This window comes from Lathamus discolor, chromosome 4, assembly GCF_037157495.1.
Source record: "Lathamus discolor isolate bLatDis1 chromosome 4, bLatDis1.hap1, whole genome shotgun sequence".
NCBI lineage: Eukaryota > Metazoa > Chordata > Aves > Psittaciformes > Psittacidae > Lathamus > Lathamus discolor.
The window spans coordinates 55,895,214-55,918,815 of record NC_088887.1 but is presented as its reverse complement, the minus strand read 5'-3'; the positions used below and the strand labels follow the sequence as shown (position 1 = coordinate 55,918,815).

Here is a 23,602-nt window from a genome sequence, read left to right as displayed (position 1 = left end):
AAACCATACTGATTACTGTGTCTTGCTGGGACAGTGATGGACTAAATATACCCATGCTGGTTTGGCAGTGGAAGGTACGTGCCTGTGAGATAAAGCAGCAGATGAAGGAGAGTTTTGTGCATCTCATGAGCACATGATGCTGATGTAAATTCCTTCATGCTAAAGAGACGCAAGTTGGCTGGGAAAATAAAGTACGTAATGGGATGAATAAGGTCTGCTATCCTAATCTCTCCAGAAGAATAATATGGTACAGCATTGTCTGCCTACATCTAAATTTAACATGAGGGAACCTTATTGTCTTTATTTAGTGGATTAATAGTTACCTTATTGTCCTGGGTTGAGCAGCAGCAGTCATTTTTCTCCTTCTTAGGAGCTAGTACAGTGCTGTGTTTTGATCTTTTGGCCTTGGAACAGTGGTGATAACGCCGATGTTTTCAGTTGCTGCTCGAATGTTTGGTCTGGCCAAGGACTTTCTGAGCCTCATGCTCTGCCAGGGAGGAGGGGAGGCCGGGAGGAAGCGGAGACAGGACACCTGACCCAAACTAGCCAAAGAGGTATTCCATACCACAGCACGTCATGCCCAGGATGTAACTTGGAGGGACCCGGAAGGGGTAGAGGGACTACAGGGGTGGAGGAGGTATCGGTCGGTGCTTGGCTGGGGGAAGTGGGGTGAGTTATTGGTCGGCTGGTGTTGAGGTGTTGTATTCTTTCCTCTTGTTATTTCCTTTATCATTACTATTATTGGTGGTAGCAGTAGTGATTTGTGTTATACCTTAGTTACTGAACTGTTCTTATCTCAACCCGTGGGAGTTGCATTCTTTTTGATTCTCCTCTCCGTCCCTCCAGGAGCAGGGGGAGGGCAAGAAGTGGGGGGAGTGAGTGGACGAGGTTTGTGGTTGGGTTTAAACCACGACACTTATCCAAACATCCTTTTCCCTCTCACTGTTTCCTTCCCTATTGCCTGCTTCTTTTCTACAGCTGGAAGGAAGCACCACTTGATCCCGCAGGACTGTTCATTGGGTCACACTGCACTTGGCCAGTGGCCCTGGCCCCAATTTGGGCTGAACACACATATCTTAGAGGTTCCGTAAGCCTAAAATAGAGGGGCAATGGTAAATAAAGTTTAGACACCAGGAACTGGGGAGAGAGGAAGTTTGTCATGAAATAGTGAGTTGAGAAGTTATTCCCTCCATTCTTCTCCTTGCTGTCAGCAAGGAGAGATGATCAGGAAGGTTACTCATTTAACACAAGTCTCTCAGCCCTTGTACTGCTGGAAATGGGTATCTGATGAATGCAGAGCTTAATTTCTCTTCCCTGCCACCCATACCCAGCTCCTCCCTAGGTGCTAGAAGGGAAGGAAGTCCCTCTTTCTCTTTCTCCCCGCTTCTCTTCCTCCCCAAACAGATGTCCCCTGGCCACTCTCCCATTAGAGCACCCTTCAGCAGCTCTGACTCCCAGGTCACTGGCATGAGTGAGAGACCAGTCTCTTTCAGAAAAACTCAGTGACATGGGGCCAGCCATTCTGCACGCAAAACCCTGGAAGGTCCTAATGTGTTCAGCATGTGAACCTGATTAACTTCTGACTACAGGGAAAAATATAATCACCTGCATATAGTTGGAGGTAGTAAGAAGAGGAGTTATTAAACATGGTATGAGGGAGTTTATTACGAGTAATAGGATGGAATTGAGAAAGCAAATCGTTGAACATATGGAAAAACTGCCTGACAATGAGATCAACTCTAAGTATGAAACGTTAGTGTAAGGAAGTGGTAGAAACCACATTCAGAATTAGACTTAACACTAGAAAATGTGTTGTGGGGAACACGCCTGCCCTGACAGAGAGATGTGAAACCTGAGGGAGTATATCTTTTTTTCTCTGCACCTAGCATTTCCTGATCTGAAAACAGGCCAAATCTCAACAAAATCAGACTCTATATTTTGAGACTTCATTCCATGTCTGCTATGGTCAGGAGAAAAATGTTATCTTTGTAATATATGTTTGGAGCTACTTGAAATTGTAGCTAAGCTGAAAGTCACAAAGATGATGGGGAAAATAAAAAAGGGGAATGAAGCTATCTTTGCACTTGCAATGACCAAAAAATAATCTTACAGGACTGTAATAGTTACTTATTTCCAGACTTGCCATCTGTGCTTTGTCTAAAGATTTTATGCATCTAGTATTTTCTAGATGGAGAGGGGAGTGAAAGGAAACTACAATGTGTGAGATTAAAAATGAAAGTCCTTAAAATTATGTCCAGGCTCTAGGAAGCTTGTTTTGCCTTTGTACATTTGTAGGAAATATGTTTTGTCTTTCTTGCTTTCAGCATTAGGAGAAGAGAGCTGTTAGGAAAGTCTGGCTTGGTTATTTTTACAGCTACACGTCTATCACTAACAGGGCATGTAGACACCGCCAACTGGAAATACCCACCCACCACCTACGTGTTTATTATGAAACCAAGGCAATAGCAGAAGGCACTGGTGCTGCTGTTATCAAGTCAGCTGGGAATACCAGCAATCCCCCCATCCTCTCAGCAGCCAGGCAATACTGCAGCTCCACCTAAGTAGTGAAATCTTGTTTCTCAGCTAATACAAGTGTATATACGGGTCTAAGAAGTTCTGAATTAACTTCCAGACATTGCCTCAGGACACAAAGATGCATAGATTTTTCCAGTCTCCTTTTTTGCAATCTCCCTGCTTAATCCCACACAGCAGTTTCAGTGAAAACTGATAGGTCAGTGGTGGGTTGCTTCCTACAGCTCCTGCTTTCTTCCTCTGCAGACAAACTCAAATGAACCAGCTAAATCAGGTTTAAGTGTCTGGCATGCAAATACCAGAAAAGAGCAAAGGTTTGAGCGGATATATTAATTGGCATACAGATTTTAATGGCTGAATAGCGCTTTTTAGGAGGTAAATACAGAAATAGCTAAAATTATTGTTGCAATTTGGTATTTTTGGAGGACATTCTGGTTTTAGGACTAGAGATTTATAGTTCAGAAAACAATCTCTTGCTCTGTTTTATGCTATGTTCAGTTTTACATCATTGTGTATAGGCTCTGGGGGTGCCTTTGTCCTCTTGTACAATTTTTATGCACAAATCAAGAGTATTCCACTGTACAAATACACACCCAAATCAGGCAAATTGCGCTATCTCTGTTCCCAGCTACCTGGTTTATCTCTGAGTCCCCACAAAGGTATTACATGGCTAAATATAATATCTGTAGAATTAAGTACAAAATATTGGCTAAGAAATTCTGACTTTATATTTATCATTGTTACTGTTGCAGAATTCAACAGCATCACACAAGGAAATCAAGTAAGGTCAGTTTCATTATTTTATCCAAATTATATACATTTTCATAAGTGTGGTTTTTAGAAAATATTGTAAATAAAATGCCATGACGAGTTAATGGAGTACTTCCTCACTTCCTCACAATATATCCCCAAAACAATGGCAGGTGGATGCTAAAAAAAGACCATTCAGAAAATGGTCAAAAGATTTCTGTAGCTTTGTAAATTCACTGATGTTGGAAAAAAACTCAATATTTACATTAAAACTCATACATTGCTTTTCTTGCTAATACTTCTGTTCAGATGCATACATAGTCAAAAGAACATCAGGAAATACTACAAGTTTGTGTTTGCTCTTCTGCAAGTGAGAGAAAAGACCAGTGTGCATTTATGTAATTTTTCTGAATTATGTTTTCAGTTGGCCTGTAAATGCAATGAATCTGTCTTTGTTTCTATGTAATCTGAAAAACTTTTCCTCATCTAGGTTCCAGATCTGGCCTCTGACATAGGTGACAGAATGGGAAATGGGTTCTTCTTATCCACTGCAGACCACATTATTAAAAGGTTGTCAAGAGTTATCTCAGCTGTCCTGAAGTCTTTGGTAACTCAACTCCATCATACTTCTTACTTTTCATTTAGCATAGATGCATGTGAACAGAAGCTACACGGTGCCTTTTTTCCTGCTGTGCTCCTGTGTCATGTGGTATTATCAAGTGACTGATTAGAGAAGAAACAGGCTTTGGAGGTTAGGAGTCCTGGATGGCAGGCTGAATTTAAACATTTAATTGAATGACCCTCAGCAAGTAATTTCATTCTGCACATCAGTTTTCCCTCACAGCTGTCATTTGTAATATCCAGGACACAGATTTCTGGGTGGGTGGCACTGTTCTTAATTATTTGCCTGACTCACATCCAAGAGCCCTGGTCACAGAGTAAATCCATCTGCACTGAACACAGCACAAAACTGACAAATGCACATACACATATTGTAAAATTGTGTGCTAAGAACAAAGTAACAATAATCCATAATGAAAACAACATTAACATTAGCTGTCTTTCATGACTCTTGCAATAGAAATCCTGAAGGAAGCAGAGCTTTGGAAATGAGACAAATAGATGAAGCATCCACTAAAAATGACATGGTCACAACAAGTTCCCTGCTCACCAGCAGATTGTTTTTAGAAGCTGCTATCTGGAATATTTAAGGCAAAGCAGCTGTTCCAAGCCACACTGCTCCAGAGTAAGGTCTGCATAGAAGGATATGGCAATGGTACATGAAGGCAGCCAGTGAGTATATGATGTCACTCTGAAGCAATCAAATATGAGTTTTGTTTTATTTCATAAGGCTTTTTTCATTAACAAAGCCAAAGGTCATATTCTGTTATCCTAATCCTTCCCACAAAAGGATCATAGCTGTCTAGTTTATCAGGGTTCATTTTTTGCTAATGATGCCCACATTTCCTTCTCTTTACAGTATGGCAAGACATTAATCTTTATTTTCAACCCATCGGTCCAAGGGTTTTAATACTTTATGCATGGAAAGCAAAGAACTGTCAGCATGATCTAATTAAATTCTCTCTCACTGACCCTTACAGTGTTTAACAGCACCTCTTGCAGTCACATAATTACAGTAAATTGCAGGAATAGCGTCCAAATTCAGTCAGATCTCCTGAATAACAACAGCATTCTGCATTCCTGAATCCACATCTGTTAGCACTGCTGTCGAGATGCATTTGAAGAACCTTGAGAGAGTAACAACTATATACTCACAGCAATACTACGTAGAAAATCCTACTTACATCATTGGAGATTTGTCAGATATCAGAGATCTCATTGCAAAATGTTCAATTTTCCATTCAGAACACTGTACCTAGGATTTAATCAGAACAATTTACTGGATGTTGTCTCTCTGCTCTAGTTACTCAGTAACCAAATGTACACAAACAGAAATCAACTACAAACACTTCTGATTAGAAATACTCAAGGAAGTATCAATGAGTTTCAGAAAAATGACTACCATCTTAAGGCTTTTAGAGGTAAGACTCAAGAACAGGTATATGAAAAATGAAATATCAAAGAAAACTTTAAGACTGTTTGTCAGTCTCAGACATGGAAAGGAAGTCAGGGTACCAACTGTCCAACTCCTGGGAGAGCCCTCCTTTCATGTCCAAGAGAGTGCCACCTGATATTACAGTTCCAGACATCCTAAATGAAGATCTTTTTCTTTTTGCTGTTTGTTCAGATTGCTAACTCTCATTTTGATTCTCTACATGTACTATATGGGTAGGACTGCACAGACAATTTTGAGCTGAAAAAAACAAGGTTTTTCTTTATTCAAATGTTCTCTTTCACAATGCAGAACTTCCATGCAGTGACAGCTGGGATCATCATACATACCAACCGCCCCCTACAAACATTGTAATCTAAATAACTCTGAGAAGACATTGGTTTGCCATTTTCATTTTCTGCAGGTCCATTTCTTGGCTATTGATTTACCAGAAATTCCTTCCCTCTCCGAATTCTCCATGCAGGCCTGACCATGCACAACTTCACTGAGCAAGTGAAGCAAAGGACCTGTATTTCAAGGGACATCACTGCTGAGCGAGAGCGGCCATCCTTCTGATTCACACCAGCAAAGCTCTGTTCTCCATAAATCTGATTTCCCTAGACTTTTCCTGCTGATAAAGGTATTGCCCAGTGATAATGTGGAGCAGAAATGGAGGTTTCTTGGCTGCTGGATGCCGACATGACAGCACTCAAGGTTAACAGATGTTTTCGCTTTATCAGAAAATGATCTCAGCTTCCACCTCTTAAATATCTCATGCTAGGGGAAAATCAGACCAAATCAGTGGAGCAGGTATTTGAGGAGTGAGAGGAAAGCTATGCTTCCTTTAAACTAGGCACCACAAAGAGCCCCAGACAGCTCTGGCACATCTATCCCTTAAATGCTGTGAGCTTTTAGGATGGACAAAAGCTGTTTTCCTCTCTATCTTACTCCACAGCATGTTCAGGGCAGTTTTCAGCGCTGTTATATGCTTCCTCAGCCAGACATAACAGCTGGGCCTGGAGCCAGGAGTCCAGCTCATGATCCAGAAATGTGATTCTGATTTGGACTTTGTGATGGGTGAGGGAGCTGTGCTGAGCTTCCTTGGGGAAGAAATGAGCTTAGCCAAAGCCTTTGTAACACAATGCAAGTGTAAACCCCAGAGCTGAAGAAGGCATAGTGATAGAAGGAGATTAGGCCAGCCTCATTTATATCACTTGCAGCACTATTATGACTTGCAGCTGTACCACAATTTTATTGGACATAAATGCTAATACATCAACACTGTGTTCACAAACGTGAAAGGGCACAGGAACCCTCTGACATATGAACCAGAGTAAATGCTTCACACTGACCTCACAGCTGTTTGCCCCTACTTTGGAAGAGGATTAAAAACACAGAGAGCAAGGAAAGGGGTTCCATGCTGGTGTTCTGTTTATGCAGGGCTCTCCCCCTTGGAAACTGTAAATGTGGGAGAGCAGAGATGCAGGCAAGCACCACTTTCCTCAGGAAAGAAAGGAGCAAGAGAATTTTAATAAGCAGAGAAAGGAACCTGATGTATTGCCAAAGTCTTCTGTCCTACAGGCTCAGGACTAGAAAAAGAAAGAAAGTTCCTGAATGTATAACTACAAACTATAATGACTAAAAAAAGCAGTTAGGATGTTGAGAAAGCAGGGATATGTGCTTCCCAGTTACATTGGTATATATGGCATAGAAATAATCTCTGGTGCAGGGATGGAGCCCAAATATTCCTATCGGGCTGCAAACCCCTGAGCTTTTGCTCTCTTCCTTATTCATTTGTACTAGAACCTTGCCCCTCTAATATGCCCTAGTTTGAAGAAAAAGCATGGTCATAGCTGAGAAAGAAAACAGCAGTCTCTAAACTTCTGTTTTCATCTTTTGGAATAAGTAATCACTTCATTTTACAAAAGATGGCAGCAGCAACATTTCCTTGGGAGACTGTGCTTCTTTCATGGTGACTTGTGCTAACCTGTATGAGGGGATATGAGGCTTTCACTCAGTCAGACTGAGGTATCTTGTGAGTGTGTCTCTGTGTGCTGCCTAAGCTCGAAAAAGGAGAAGAAACTCATCCCCACAACAGAAGTATGCCTATTGTTTCTAGCAGGAGCACTTACATGCTTTCTCAGATACACACCCAGCTTTTACCAGTTTGACATTCCTTCAGTAATTCTTACTATGTGAGTAACCATGTGCTCCCATTTTAGCACTTCTCCTAAGATATGAAAGTTTAACTGTGTTGGGCTGGTGAGCAGGCATAGTGGCATTTTGGAAAATCAGGACTCTTTCCTCCATCACAATCTCTAGGAAATTCATGGCTCCACATGTGCAGGTTGTCTTTTACCAGAATTATCCTCTCAGGAACCACACTCCTTACACCAGTGGGATCTTGCTTAACCTTGTAGGGTCCTAAAAAAGGAACGGATCTTTCTTTTTAATTTGCTGGGAACAGACAGGACCTGGTTATAGCTCTAGGTAGGATATGATGTTTCATGCTTTAAAAAATAAGACCTCTATGTAGAGCAAGTACCAGGTCTGGATTCATTTAGATAGTAAGACTTTATATCATTCTCTTTCTAAGCTTATCCTATTGGATTTTTGAATCCCATTTGAAAATCTTTCAAATAATTACCCTATAATTCATGTTGATCTTAACTTCTGTACTGCTACCACCAGACTATCATTCCACAAACAAGTGGGCACAGCAGTTCTGTAGAAAAGCCAGAAAAGGGATAGACAGACAGGGGAGTTAAAAAACAGAGCACAAACTGCCTTAGGACTCCCAGAGAGGTTTTATTTAGCCAACAGCAAAAGATAATAATTAGCCTGCAAACCCAGCTGCCTGCTTACCCAGTGCTGTAATTCTGCTGGTGTTTTCTTCATCTCTGGCAACAGAAAAATATTCACCATTCCTGTCTCTAAATAATTTTATCTTCTCTCCCACTACAGTATTTCTGTATAATTTTATCCCAAGAGTACTGAAAAATGTAAATTCTCACATGGCAGTCAAAGCTTGTATGCTTTGTACTGCTAGCAAAAGTACCAGGCAGACACACTTACCCATAGGAGGTATAGCACAGGTAGCAATAATATAGGGTCTCACTACAAAAACTACTACAGCTAACAAGGTTCAGCCATCTATTTATACTAGGAAGCAAGCTGTAATTTACAGTTCTGGTACTGCACTATGGATAACAGATACCTAATAAGGAAGCTCACTTCTTATCATAAAATTTGTGGGAGTGAAGGAGAGAAGCCTGTGTTACTACATATGCAACTACAGTAATATATATGTTTATTTAAGTTACCCACAAGATAATAAAACAGTATTCATCAAAAGCAACCAAAGAGAAAGTCCTGCAGGGAGAATGCAAACTGCACATTTACAGCCTCTAGATCCAAAGAAGCCAGGGGTTCCCAGCAGAGCAATTAGCTTTGCTAAAGGAGCAGCAGCAGCCACCAGAAACAGGAGACTTGCCTGCTAAAGTGAATGGGACTACACCATTGTGAAGTTAGGTGGGGTGAGATGGGCCTGGCTTCCTCCCCAGCTCCCTTCAGAAAGGGATTTCTCTGCAGAGCAGCCTATGCCATAAGAACAGGCCTACTCTGAAGGAGCAGTGTGTTAAAAACACTTTAAACATATTTTTGCTTTCTAAGGAAGTTGCTGCTTCATTCAAGAAGAGGCAACTGAAATCTCTCCATTCAAGTCCTTTCAGCCTCATTCCTTTTTAATTCATTTTGGCTTTGTGACAGCTTCCCTTTCTTACCTTGTTGCTCTTAAAGATCCTGCCTCTTCCCCCAGCTAGCTGTCAGAGCTTCCCTTTCTCTCTCTGGCTGCTGTTCAACATCTTTGTGCATACCCTAGACCACAGGCTGTATCCCACAAGTCTTTTCTTTCCCTTGGACTGTGCTTACAGACTCTTGTCTTACTGAAATACAATGGAAAAAGACCACTCCTGACTTTGGCTCCAATGTTTATGCTACCATTATAGAAACAGTCTGCTGAAAGACAGAAGAGGCGTGCGGGTGTTTGGCTTTGCACATTGCCCAGCGGAATACTTCGACACCTTCACCACAGACACACTTACTAAAAAAGCCCTTCCCGGCTGCGTGCCTGTGGTGAGCAGCTACTGACAGGTGGAGGCAACCGCCCTGCTGTCCCTATCCCTCTGGTCCACACTATGCTACTGCCAGCAGGCTTTTACCCTCCCCAGCACTAGCTCACCCACCTCCTTCCACTTCATATGCCGACATGCGCTTGTAGAGATAAAAGTTATCAAGGAATCTCAAGTTCTAATTTCACTCCAGAAGGACATTTACAGCAACAGCCATTTAATGCTGGGTAACCATTAAATGGGTAACCATTTAATGCTGGGTAACTGCCTGGAAAATGCTAAGCCTGGAGTCCAGCTGAAATATGTGACCTAAGGTGCAAGGCTCTCTTCTGGCATTTCAGCAGCATGAAAAAGTCTAGCGTACACAGTCCTTCAAGAGAATTTTTATCCACTACTTGGATGTATCTGGGATATTGTGGAAAACTCAGATTGAAAAAGGTTTGCAGAAGCTCTTTGTTGAATCAAGGCACTGTCATTGTACCCAAGGATGATGCACTTCCAGCCTGCTGAATCACACTTTTCAATGACTGCTTATGGGACCTGGATATGAAAATATTTTGCTATACTAGTAAAAGTTTTTCTCATCTATGAAATCATGTGTTGAAGCATTCTTATAAATCATAGGATCACTTTGTCCTTAATTAATCTCTCAGCTATTGCTCTGGACACTATTTAAAGTAAAAAAACCCAGAAATTTTGATTTAGGTTTTGATTTTTACTTTTTTTCTTTCTTCACAGTACTCTGGTGTTAGCCCAAGTACCATACATTTTTCCATTCAAAATTCCTGATTTATACATACAAAGTTGATAATCTTTGTTTTATTCAGTTAAAAAGAAAAATTATGAGGTTAAACCACTATGACTGGCTTAAGGGAGATAGACTCGCAGACATCGGAAGAAATTTATCTTGGTTTTGTGAAGTGCTTTGAAACTCCTGAAGTATCACGGAAGAAATAATCTTTCTAATCAAATCACCATTTGATTAGAAATTTACAGGTGCCATTAATGTGATGATAAATACATTTTCAGTGAGTAAAGAGAAACTAAAAGGATAGCAGAACATAACCACATCGCAGGCTTCTTAAATCACATGCCACCTGCACAGCCTTGACTTAACCTGAATAGGGAGTCTTTAATAATTACTCAGTTAAACAGCTGCATAGTTTTAATGTGAATAAACCTATAATTGCCACTTCTCAGAAAATACCAGAAAAACAAATAAACAAAATTACCTTTGGTTTTGAAAGTACTCCTACTAAATGGACTGTTTCTTGAGTGTTGTCTGCCACACTTACTGATACCAGTGACGCTGTTACTCTCAGAATCACTAGAATTTGCAGACATAAATATCACAAAATAGATACTTCAAGTTTGGCATACTCACAATGATGCAATAAAAAATCTTGTGACTGAAGTCTCAAAACCCTTGAGCCTCCATGTCTCAAAGAAATCCTTGATGCCCCATGAGAACAGAGACACAGCCCCTTCAGAGGTCACTGCAGTCTCCTTTTGTCTAAGGTCATTTTGAAGCTTCTTGGCCATTTACTTAAATTCTTGGGGCAGAGTTTTCATCTCCTGGTTCATTTATAGCACTCTTTTTTGAATCAGGACCATCAGGAGGAATCAGAGCACTTGGTGCATGATAGTTGATGGTGCCTCACCCTGCTTTGCTGTGCTTTTACGCTATGGATTATACTTTTAAGATAGTGACTGGCAGCATTAGAAGACAATATATAATGTATTAAAAACACCACAAGCTGAAAGTGGAATCATTTCTGTACACAGTATAAGCCTATTAAGATGCTTCTAATGGTGGTGTGCCTCTTTTTAAAGAAAAAAAAACAAACCAAAACAAAATGCAAACAACTTTTTTACAACACACACTGGATCATAAATTCATGCTTTTAATGTGAGGGCATTCTGTGATCCTTGACAGGACAGTTCATGGGGGAGTAATGCTTGCCAATTTAATTAAAGAGGACCTCGAAGTCTCATCAATTCACACAGGAAATGAGAGAGAAAGAGTGTTTTGCTTTCCTGCACACAAATTAATTCTCTACCTCTAAATTTAGAACTGTTTGGAACTACGCCTGGTTGAAACAATTGAATGATTTACTATTGTTTAAAAATAAATATGATGACTCTGGCATATACTATAAAAGCACTTCTGTGGTTATTTTGTTACTGAACTTGTTTTGGGGGGCTGGGTTTGTTTTCTGTTTGGTTTTCTTAGAGGGAGAACAATTCTTCTCTATCTTCCTGTCACCAAAAGGACAAATACCATTCAGGTTCAGTTAATCAACAGTGGTCAAATATTTCTTGACTTTGATTTTTTTTTTTCATTATTTAAAAGAGGGGGATTAAAGAAATTGATGGTATTATTACTATATGAACATAAACTGATTGCCAAGTAAGCAAGCAGTATATCAGAAGAAAGACATTACTTGGAAATGGCATCAGCCCTCCTCTGTTTTCAATTAAATGTATTCCAGGCCAAGTCCCATGGCACAGTTTTCAGTGGAGGAGGAAGGAGATGAACTCTCTGTATGAGTAAACCCCAAAATATTAAATGGAATTATTTTGTTGGCACATGGGACCCTGCATGAGCAATACAGTAGTTATACATTTGGGGTGCTTGAACAAAGCTGGGTGGACGAAGACAAGCCTACGTCTTCACACCTATCACACAACTCAGTCTCCTAGCCCAAGGAACAGACGTGAAGCTGCCTTGAATGACTTTCCTGCCCGAGGTAATGTCTTCTTTTTTGAGGGATCGTGCTGTGCTCCATTCCTGTCTGCCTACGATGAAAGACTTGGCTGGCAAGCTGAACATAATCATGCTTGGGCTCATGGGTCCTGGAAGGGCTTTTTTGTGGTGACGCATTCTGTTTCCACACTCCAGCTAGCTGTACGGGAGCTCTTCAGCCTTTATGAGTCATCCAGACAATCATGTCTGGTTTAAATGCAAGCACAACGTTACAAGACTTCATTATTTGCCAGCTTGTCTCATCACCATAGGAAGAATGGGGTGGAAATCAGTTTTTGGTGAAATTTCCTCATCTGACAGAGGTGTATTCTGAACAGCATCCAGTACTCTTTGGACTCAGTGCACATTCAGCAGCATGTGAGCACACCAGCCTTCTGTCTTGCAGTTTGCAAAGAGCTGGGTTCTGCACTTACTTCAGCCAGTCAATGAGGTAGCATTATTCTACCATGAGCTGATTCACATAAAAAAAAAAAAAAAAATAAAAAATTCTTCCAAATGAAAATCCAAAGCTGTTTATAGAGATGGCAAATCAGCACTGACTTCAAACAGGACTTGCTTGTCATGAGAACTAGCGTGCAGCAGTTCACAGCCACACATAGTCCATTTCATGACTTCAGAACTCAATTAAGCCCAGAGAGGTTAAACAGTCCTTTCACAGCATTTGAGAAAACAAGTAATTGAACAAATTCCTTAGCTCATTATTTCAACTTTGGTAAAGTTCTGAGAACAATTAATTTATTACCTCAGTGTCTGGAAAACTTCAAAAAAGAACAAACAATATAAAAATATGCTTTATTTTTTAGTGAAATAAAAACAAGCATTGCATTTTTATTATTAACTTTTGAGGACAGTTTCAAAAATGTCATTTGGGATGAATGCAAATACTGGTTTATTATTTTGACTACGCAGTCCTCCATAAGCAGAGGGCATGAACCAGATGACATCTGGAAGTCCCTTCCAACCTCAACCAATCGATACTTCTGTGAAGTGGTCAAGTGAATGTCAAAACTTTGTCTAGTGAATTTCCTTCCCACCCTCCAAATCAATTTCCTAATTTGATCTTTGAAGTCCTGAGTACCTCTGGTGTAACATAAGGCACAGGGTATGAGATTCAGATAGAACCGAGGAAATAATACTTCCAGCCCTGAGATGCTGCTCTTCTTTAGTTTCAAGTACTCCCTCCACCCCTAGAAGCTACATCTGCCTTAAATCAGCTACTTCATGGATGGTGGAGTTTTTTTAGTTGGTTTTGGTTTTATTCTTATAGATGTTAAGAGGATACAGTATCAAAAGAAATGTGTTAAAGATTTTTATTTTGCATAGTCCTTTTTCAATTCTATAAAATAAAAACCTCAACCAAAGAAAGGAGCACTGCCTGAATACAAAGAAACAAATGCAATGCAGGCATATTCATCCCTCTCCCCCCCCCGCCCCTTGGCACATGTGAACATTTGTTATGCAGTGTTACGTTTTATGTGAGCAGTTTGTAGAAAACTACTTTTTCACTTATTCCCAGATTCACTTATTCCCTTATCTGGAGACCCCCTTTTCCAGCCAATCACGAGCACCCCTATTTACTGACTTCCCCCTATTCAAAACATGCAAAATGAGATAGCTTGTGTAGATGGAACAACTGACATTTACAGGAGAAATTGTCTTTCATCCTTAAACTTTGTATCTTAAGACCTTTTTAAGAGTTTTAACATAATCATACTATGGGAAAGCCTTTTAAAGACTCTAGCGTGACTGATAGGGTTTTTTCTCTCTTCTGTTTGTCTGTTCCTCATTCACAGTCTTTCACGTGACTCACAATAGTGCATTGTTTCAATCTGTAGTTTATTGCCGCTATCTTCCATTACACCTTGAGAAGAAACAGAATCAGAGATTTGTTCGACAGAATTAACAGAAGTGAACTCCACTGAACATCACCCTCAGGGCAGCAGGGAAACAAGCTTGAACATGAAGCAAGCACTTCCAAAACAATACAGGAAAATACAGCTCTGGATGTCTTTAAAGGGAACTAGCTAAAAGAAGCCAGTAAAATGCAACAACTTTTTGGCAATATATGAAACTATATTGTAACTCAAACCTGATTTCTAAGGTGGGTTGTATCTTTTCCTTCCAATACATCATGTATTATGGCCCTATGCAGAGGTAAAAAAACCCGAAACAAATCAAAACCCAACCATTGTTTGGACAACATATGTTCTAAAAGTCATTGACTGTTCCTATAATCTTCCTGCAGCTTTTCTCTGTTTAGGTGCTTGAAGCTATGCCAATCTAGTATCAACTAAAAAGACTTAAGAGAGAAAAAAATTTTGGACTGAATTATTTCAAGTAGGATGAGATCTCCACTTACTGTAGGGAATAAACTAGAAGCTTAAAGATAATACAAGGTAAACTTCTCTATTGATTTTTTTTTTTTGTCATAAATACTATTATTATTAATGGTTAGAAATTAGAAAAAACAACACAGACTCACAACAAAGTTAAATAAGGAGGAATTTCAGCACTGTGCATGATTTTTGCATTTGTATGATAAGGAAACCTATGTTTTCATTTTTAATTACAATGACAAAATAATCATAGAATCATAGAATAGTCAGGGTTGGAAAGGACCTCAAGATCATCTAGTTCCAACCCCCCTGCCATGGACAGGGACACCTCACACTAAACCATCCCACACAATCACTCGGTTGATCACTGAATCTTATTTTATACTTGGAAATTTGAAAAATCTTTTGCAATTCTTGCCTATCACCACAAGACCAATAAAGTTTGTTTCCTATGCTGATAGGTTATTAATGGAGGCTATTTCACTCCACAAATCCTATTTTTAGCGTAAACTTATTATGTACAAAAAGCTATCTTTCCTGCAGAAAACCCAGAAGCTGAAAACTTGCTTGTATTGGCAACTTAACTCCCTCTTTGACATCCATCTCTACTGTTTAATAAACATATAGCAACAAAAACAGTGAGCAAGCTCCATATTCTAAAGCTGCAATGCCTCCTTTGCTTAAAAAATGTGACGTCACATGCTGAACTTCAAGCCTTTTACTGTCTCATGTAAATACTTAGTAATTTTGCATGTAAAAAAAAAAAAAAATATGGTTAAGGCTATTAAATCAGCTACTCCTCCTCCATCCAGGTAAACACTGCTTTTGAGGCAATACACTAGATTTTGCACTTCTATCAAAGACTTAAAAGCCATACAAAAGGCATTTAGAATATCAATAAATGACAACAATCAACAATATGTTTTCAGAGGTAAATGACTCCCAACATGTCTCGTATCATCAATTTTACAATGAAAACACCCTAATAAAATCTAACACAAAACAGAGGAGAAGCTGTGGAACATTCACCATGACTTGGACTGCAGCTTTGAGAAATGCCCCATAGATATTTAAGCTTCACTCTTAACACTACCTATTGCTGTAGCTATATTTTTTTTTACTACATAATTTCTGACATGTGAGTAGAAGAGAGGAATGGGTACCAACTTCCTCTTTTCATTCCTCATTCAATAGCTTCCAATTTTAATCCCCAGCTGAAGCATGGAAATCAGCTCACCTTCCTGATGACAGCTTATTCAGACATTACTCTAATTTCCAACTTTAAAATATTTTACTTTAAAAGCTTTAATATATTTAAATAACTTGTTCTTAAATTGGATGCATAATTTCCTTTGACTGCCAAGTCAGTGTATTAAAGTATTAAAATTTTAAATTAATGTATTAATTTCAAACCTCTCATATTTTGCACATAAGTAATCACCAGCTGTATAAATAAAATTTAAAACAGTTAATTACTGGCAGAATCCACAGTATCCAAACAGACTTTACAGACATTTCCACAATCCAAAAATTCATTATCTCATAAGCAAGGGTCCACATGAAAACCTGACTCAAGAGTAATGGTTACTCATGTACTGATGGCCTGCTAAATTAATAAATAAAAAAAACCCCAACAACCAAAAACAAAACAAAAAAAAACACAAAAAAAAACAAAACCCCAAGAAATTCCATTTCCTTGGTGGCCGGACAAAAAAATTAAAGAACAGACTCAGTCTAACAACACTTGCTTAAATGACCCATGTCCACACTTTCCTTCTTCCATCACCAAGATTTTGTTGGGGTTATATGAGTCACAGGAGCTTTATGTAAATAGTTTTAAATGGGTTTGAAATATGCTGTTTGAATTTTCTGTTCCTTTAGAGCAAATTGCAATAGTCTTGCTCCCTGGTGGCAAATACCTGCAGGGAGAATAGAAGGCCTTCCGCTACATTCAGTTATTGAAAATCCCTTTTCAGACCAAGTAAGTAGAAGAAGTGCTTTTGATCCAAAGTCCATTTCACAGCAGGGCAGTATAAGTTAATGGGCTCACTCGTTGCTATGTGGTTGATAGCAGACTGGCAGGAGGAAGTAAGCATCATGACACAGGAGTGCTCCTTTAAGAGAGAGGCTAGTAAGAAAGATCCTAAGTCTGAATACACTCAAACATGAATGCATTCATCTGGAACAAACTTCACTGTTTGATAATGTATTTAAGTATGTTCCTAGCACATGTTTGTTAACATAAAGACAAAATATTTTATCTACTTCTATTTACTCAGATCTGCTTACTTTTTTCAAAATATGTTGCTAGAACAGGCAGAAGCTTGACCAAGAACTAAGAGGAGAATGTTGAATAATTTAGTCTACATGCCTCAAAGGGAATTGTTAATCCATAGAAACGAGACGTACCACTTGTGAGAGTTTTACTATATTAACACCATGTACCAGCCCTGCTTCAATTAATTATTTTTCCGAGCATCTTGATTACACGAGGGTCCTAAATTAACATAAAATTTCTTTTTAACTGAAAAATTAAGATCAGGTCAGACCAGGTCAGGTAGGTATCACACACACAATTTGAATCACTCCATATTTATGACATTAGTTCCTCCAACTTCAGAAGTACCAAACAGTTGAGATTTCCATATCCTAAATCAAAGATTGAACTATCTAATGCTTAGCTCCTGAAGAAATATGGACTTACAGAGAGCTGCCATTGAATAGCTCAGGAGTTTTTCTAAGGCTAGGTCTTAATACTTGCTAAGCTGTGCAGCTACACTCTCATAAAGCTCCTGAAAGAAAAAGGCTTCGTTCTTCAAGGTGAGAAGGCTTACGTTTAGTCTCCGAAGGAAGCCTGATATACTGAATACTGGAGCAAGCTGCTGTTTCCTTCAAGTGATTTACAACAATAGCAGCATTAAAGCACAACTCCCTACTCTGCACAGCTTACATTTGTGCAGAACTGAAAATTAAGAAGATGCTGACTATAAAGAACTTTTCCCCTTCTCCAACCACAGGTTGGAATCCTCAAGGATTCTCTGGACTAATTTAATAAAGCTGAAATAAACTCTGTCTTGCACAACTGTCTCTTCTATACAGTACTGGGAAGAGCAGCAGTTTACAGCTTAGAAGCCAGCGTAAAGCTAGAATAGGCAGCATTTTCTCTACAACCTTTAGAGCAAGTGCAAGCATGTACTGTTCAGGCATACCAAGTTATTTCTCGGCTTAAAGTCCAATTCCAGCTTATTTGGCTTCTCTCTTCCATTTGCCTTCTTTATTACCACAGTCCAGAATGTGGACAATATGCTGGAAACAAGAAGGAATAAATAAAAAACTGATAGGTTAGTTGTTTAAGATGAAACAGACAACAATTTTCAAGGTATCTATGACTTTTATAAACTAAGTAAAAATCCATGCAGTGGAGACAGCACCTGCACAGCACCTTAGAGTTTCACATTCCAGAGATAGGATAGGCCTACATTTGTGATGGTACAGGTTACATTATCAGTTTCAAGATTCCCCTTAGAACCTTCAGTGGCCTGTGTCCAAAACTACAAATACAGCACAAGCTGCTTGGCTGTCAGCTGCCCCAACAACTCACTCTTACTGGCACTTAAACAAATGCAGCAAATCAGATATAACTGTCACATAAATCCAAGCTGGTATAATAATAGCTCTACTTACTGCTGAAATTTTCTGTTGTCACAGTTTGGAATATTCCTACACAAGAGTAGAAAAAACATCTGGATGCATTTAAAGAAATTCTTACAATTCAGCTGGTTTCAAGGATAAATATGAAGTTTGACATACATGCACGTATGACCTGTCTTTGGTTTTTTTTTTTTGAATAGTACCTGGAAGGAGGGAGCGGAAGAGAGAAAGAAAAGATAGGTTTTTCTACTGAGGACAGTAAAAAAGCCTTTTACTTTCCCCCCTGTGAAAAGCTGTCTAAACTCTGAAGCTGAGACTGTAGCACCTAGCAGGAGTTCGCACAAGGAAATACGCAGTACGTGAATTATATACCAGTTCAGAGCACTGCGCAAGATCCAGAGTTGCAACAGTGCCAGTTGCTTTCAACCATTTCTTATATTATCATACTGTTACTGGTTAACAGGTGGGTTCTTGTCAAATGCTGTTTAAACAGTGTTAGGGCTAATAAACCATGGAAGTGAGACAGATTTGGGAGCAGTGAGTAACACTATGTGAGTGCGATCCAGACTAAGTTATACAGCAGCAAAACTTACCTGCCCCGTGTGAGTGAAAAAGCATATTTAAAATATGCCTTTGCTGGATAAGATCTGGAGTTGTATGTACAGTCAAAAAAGATACAGTACTCAGAACAAATGAACAAAACCTCTACCACATGGCAAAAGATTGATGTAAGAACAAGATGCCAAACCAAATTCTTTACAAATATCCTGGATACTTGCTAACAGTCAAGAATTTGGTACGTTTTAACTGAGCAGTTCTTTTGATTCATGTCAAAGACATGACTAAAAGCTTGCCAGGGCTCATTGCAGTGTTCCCTCACTTTCCATTAGCACATGACACAGTGGGTTTTGGGAGAAAAATGTCAATGCACAAAATCTAGAATTAAGCCAGGCAGGAAGCTAGCACAAAGTTCTGTGCTAAAACCCCCCAAACCTTACCTATTCCAAACATAAGGATATTTTCTTATGCTTAAAGAAACAGACTGAAATGAGTGTTCCAGACAGTGTTGAGGTCATTAAGTTGTGAAAATGTCAAAGCAATTAGGGTCATATAATCAAAGTTTAATGAGAAGTCTGCGTTAACACTCTTCATTATTGGTGTACTGAAATGAATTTGAAAATACACTTTTTGGTGCTTCTTCCATGCCAACTGAAATATGTTCTACCACTTGCGTCTTGCTCTGGAAAGACCTAACTCCTGAAAAGAACAAACACAGTTGTTTTTCTACTCCTCTCCCCTTCACCAATTTTTTTTGATGAATAACCTCTACCTCCTCCCAACACAAATGGAAACAAGCTCAGTTTAAACATTTAAAAAGTTATAAATGTTTATTAAATGAATCCAGATTTGACAGATATTACATAAATTAAACAACAATAAAATTTTACTAGGGTTTATGTACAGATCACAGTGATTTTCATTGTGCAATGAGGGCTGACTTTGTAACTTTGAACAGTACTTATACATGTGAGCTACAACAAGCAATCAGCAACATACAATGTTAGTCCAAGTTAACCTTGCAAGTCTAGCAGTTCAAACTCATTATGCAGTACACAGATGCCTGCTACCACTATCACTACTTACTATGCAACATAGTATTTATAAAGCAGTCAAGGTTTGCAATAGAAAAGTGCAAAACATGGGAAGTCTGTACACAGTACAGTACAAAAAGGAATCATGCTACAGGCATTGAAAGCTGAAAAATAATTCTATAGCATAGAAAACACTGCATCACAACTCTTCTGAATGGCAAGCAGATGGGCTGTGAAACAGCCAGATCTTAATTGCTTTCAAAACTGCAAAATCCCTGTTCATCCATTTAAACATAGTTTAGTACCTATATTTGATCCATTAACAATGACTTTCTATGGTGGAAGATCACATTAGTTAAAGCTCAGTAGCACACGTATTCTTTGATCAAGCTAATTTACAGAAAAATCTACAGCATATTCTCCATCGAAATCATGAAGCATTTATATTCATTTGGTTACAAGGCAATTTAATTTATAATGCATGTTTATCACTTAAAACCTCCAATTGGGTAATTAAAAAATATATATATAAACAACTCAAAAATAAAGGTTGTTTTTTAATGTTTAATATTCCTGTTCACCAAAGCAGAATACCAAAGGCCTATGGGCTCTTGCAAGAAAACAGTCCTTATGCAACAATTTATATTCAAAAACACATTAACAGATGCAACCAGAATAAAATGAACTTTAGAGAATACCATATTTGAACAGAAAATAAAAGTGTTCTAGCCTGTTAAAAAAAACAAACAAAAAAAAACCAAACCAAACAAACAAAACAATCAAACCATAAATCTTGAGTCCTTAGTGCAGTGTCCATCTGGAAACTTCTGTGTGAGTGCTCAGACAGAACTACATTAGTGGGCCACGATGTCCCATCAAAGACTTAAAATAAAACTTAAAATAAAACATACTCACTTGTGCAAATAAATAAAAGGGGCAGGTAACAATAACTCATTAAGTTTAAGACTGCTGAGAAAATAACTGATCACTTAAAATAATGCTTCAAGAACGTTTTGGGTTGGTTATTTTTTTTAAGTAAGGATAAAAAAAATGAAAGTTTTGTACTAGAAAGCATGTTGACGAGGTCAGTAGTTAGGCATATGTACACATGGCTCTGGAAACAATGTAAAGTCAATGGATTAGCATTATTAATAAGATTGTATTCGTTCCTTTAGTCTCTGTCATAATGAGTGTCAGTGCATCCACTGCCAGCAATGGATAAGATTCATGAAAAAAAAAAATCCACTATCTCTGTTGTTCAAGCATTGAAAACATCTAACTCATGTAGCACATAAGTTAAATGCAACTTCATTTCCTCGGCTTTGACGACTTAAACACAGTGTGGTTTTTAAACTTGGAAAAAAGAAATATTTAGCACACTTGCTTGTTGCAGTAGGTACATTTTTAAACAGGAAACTGGTTTTGTAGTACTGAGAATCCATAAAATAGTTTAAGCTCACAGGAGGGAAAAAAAAAAAAAAAAAGAGCTGAACTGTGCTTGCTCCCATTAGATAAATTTAGTTATGTTTTACGTGCTGCAGTTTTTTTTCTGATTGATATGGAATAATTCACTCCACAGATACAAAAACAGTGGACCGGATTAATTTTTTTCAGGAGAGCAAGGTATTTTTACCAGGTCGAAATGATCGCTTTCTATGGATTTTCCTGTATTTCATTATACATTCCTACATACATTTTACTGAGTGGAAAGTGGGGTCATTAATTTGTGGCACTCGCATAACATTGAGATGAATTTGTGACATCCCAGAATTACCACTCTGAAGTATCCTCACTTTGCCACACATTGTGCATTTCTGCAGTCTCTTCAAGGTTAAGACTTGCTTTATTAAGAAACAGATCTAGTACCCTAGAAACTGCAAGACCTCAAGAGCATTTAAGAGTTACAGAGAAGAAAATGGAAGTTACTATTCCACGAAGAGACTCCAGATGCAGATCTGTCACAGTATTATAAACATAGTAATTTGAGATTAATAGAATGCCTACTTCACAACCATTCAGGCTTTAGTTCAGAAAAAGAATTTTTAGCCTACATTTCTTGTAGCATTTCAGATCAGAAATGTGGAGAGCAATTTGCAGGAGAAGCTGTCTGTGTGGTCTACTTATACAGTTTTATGTAGAGCTATCGTAGTGGAACTTCAGTGAGTTGACAGGGTGTGGAAAAAAAATTTGGTCTAAACATAATGATTTCACTAAAAGTTATCAAAACCCACAACATCTGAGAGAATGTCATTACTTCTTGAAATCCAAGCACTTAAAAACCAGTTCCCCTATATTAACACAAGTATCACAATATGTAACATAAAAAAATCCTAAAAAAAATCCTGACTTTTACACAATCTACCTTCATATTTATGTGTATTCATATACATAGGTACATATATATGCACATACTGATATTTGGTGCTAATTAAAATGAAGCAGTATTGCAAATACTTCCTAAATACAGTGTACACAAGCTGCTAGAAGGACGTTAGTACAAGGTGAAAAATAAGAGACTCCTTACATCTAAGGTCTGAATTCTGCACATATGGAATTCCTCTCAGCAGAGATTTTAGGACATTTCCAAAAGCAGGAGCAGAAGAATCAAGCTCCAATATATTTTCAGTCTTCCCTCTGATATTCTGAACTGCCAAGCACTCAAAAACATCTATTTCAATAATGGAAGAAGTCTTTTATGGCTCATACTTTACATTTGGAGAAGATGGCAAGCTTGAGAGACAACAACTCAAGTAAGAGCCAGTTAGAGCCCTTTTATCAGTATGCACTGAATTGCATGTTTACAGAAAGTCTTCATGTGAGGAATCTCATTTCAGACAACACATAAACACTCAGTATCTTGGTTTGTAGAGACATCACTGTAGCAGAACTTTATAAATCAGCTATTAAGATGCATCTTAAAGAGCAATAAAACATGCCTTTGTCTTTCTGCTTTCAAGTACTATGGTTGCAATTGTGAGGCATTGGAAATTTTAGGTACAAATATTTTTTAAAACTTAATTATTTTTATTTTTTACAAAGAATTATAAAATGTGTAAGATGATGAAAAACTCGTTTATCCTTTTAAGATTTTTATTCCTAGAGAACTTCTTGAAAAACATTATTTGAAAAATAAAAATCATAGACTCTGCAAAGTACAAAAATTTACATCTTTGCACACTTCCTGTGCTTTATTCATTATATACATATATACTAATTTGTGCTTTTAATTACACAAGTTTAGTATAAACTTATAAAATTAAGTCTATGAATTAACTATGCAAAAAGGATCTGGGAATAGCAGGAAACTTAACTAAACCATAAGCTTAAAAAAAAAAAAATCCTAAAATACACCATTTTAGTGAGTCTACTTCAGAATAGACTATCAATATTACAATTCACTAATATCAAATGTTTACACCAAAAAATTATTCTTGCCTGCCTCCAACTCTTTAGATATTTACTATAAACTAATATGCATATTTGAATGCAGCATCATTCTTATCCACAAAAATTCTTCGTTTATATATGAACTCCATTTTTCTTCAGACTTGCTGTTAGCACTTCAACTTCCTTCCAGTTTCTAAGACAAAATATAATGAAAAAGGAACACAAAATACGAAGAGGAGCATGTGAATTGAATGACAAATATCAACCTAGCGCAGTTATAAGACAGAACTTAGTGTACAGAATTAATCTGACATTCTTATTTCTCTAACTAGAGTCTTCACTCTTACTACGAAAATCTTGCAATCAAAACCAATCACATTTCCTTATCTGTCAAATATCTAGAT

At 38.1% G+C, this 23,602-nt stretch overlaps 1 protein-coding gene across 3 annotated transcripts in view; it reads right to left on the bottom strand.

The window, feature by feature from the left end:
* Window positions 1-17,829: 17,829 nt before the first annotated feature.
* The window catches only part of PRKX (protein kinase cAMP-dependent X-linked catalytic subunit), a 64,505-nt gene continuing 58,732 nt past the window's right edge, over window positions 17,830-23,602 (bottom strand). Inside the window, exon 9 of one of the 3 annotated variants that reach the window (XM_065677508.1) lies at window positions 17,830-17,874. The gene's annotated coding sequence lies outside the window, so the exon portion shown is untranslated. Of the gene's footprint in view, window positions 17,875-18,397; window positions 18,423-22,999; window positions 23,392-23,602 lie in introns of those variants that run through there. The other 2 variants (XM_065677509.1, XM_065677507.1) reach the window with 2 other exon arrangements.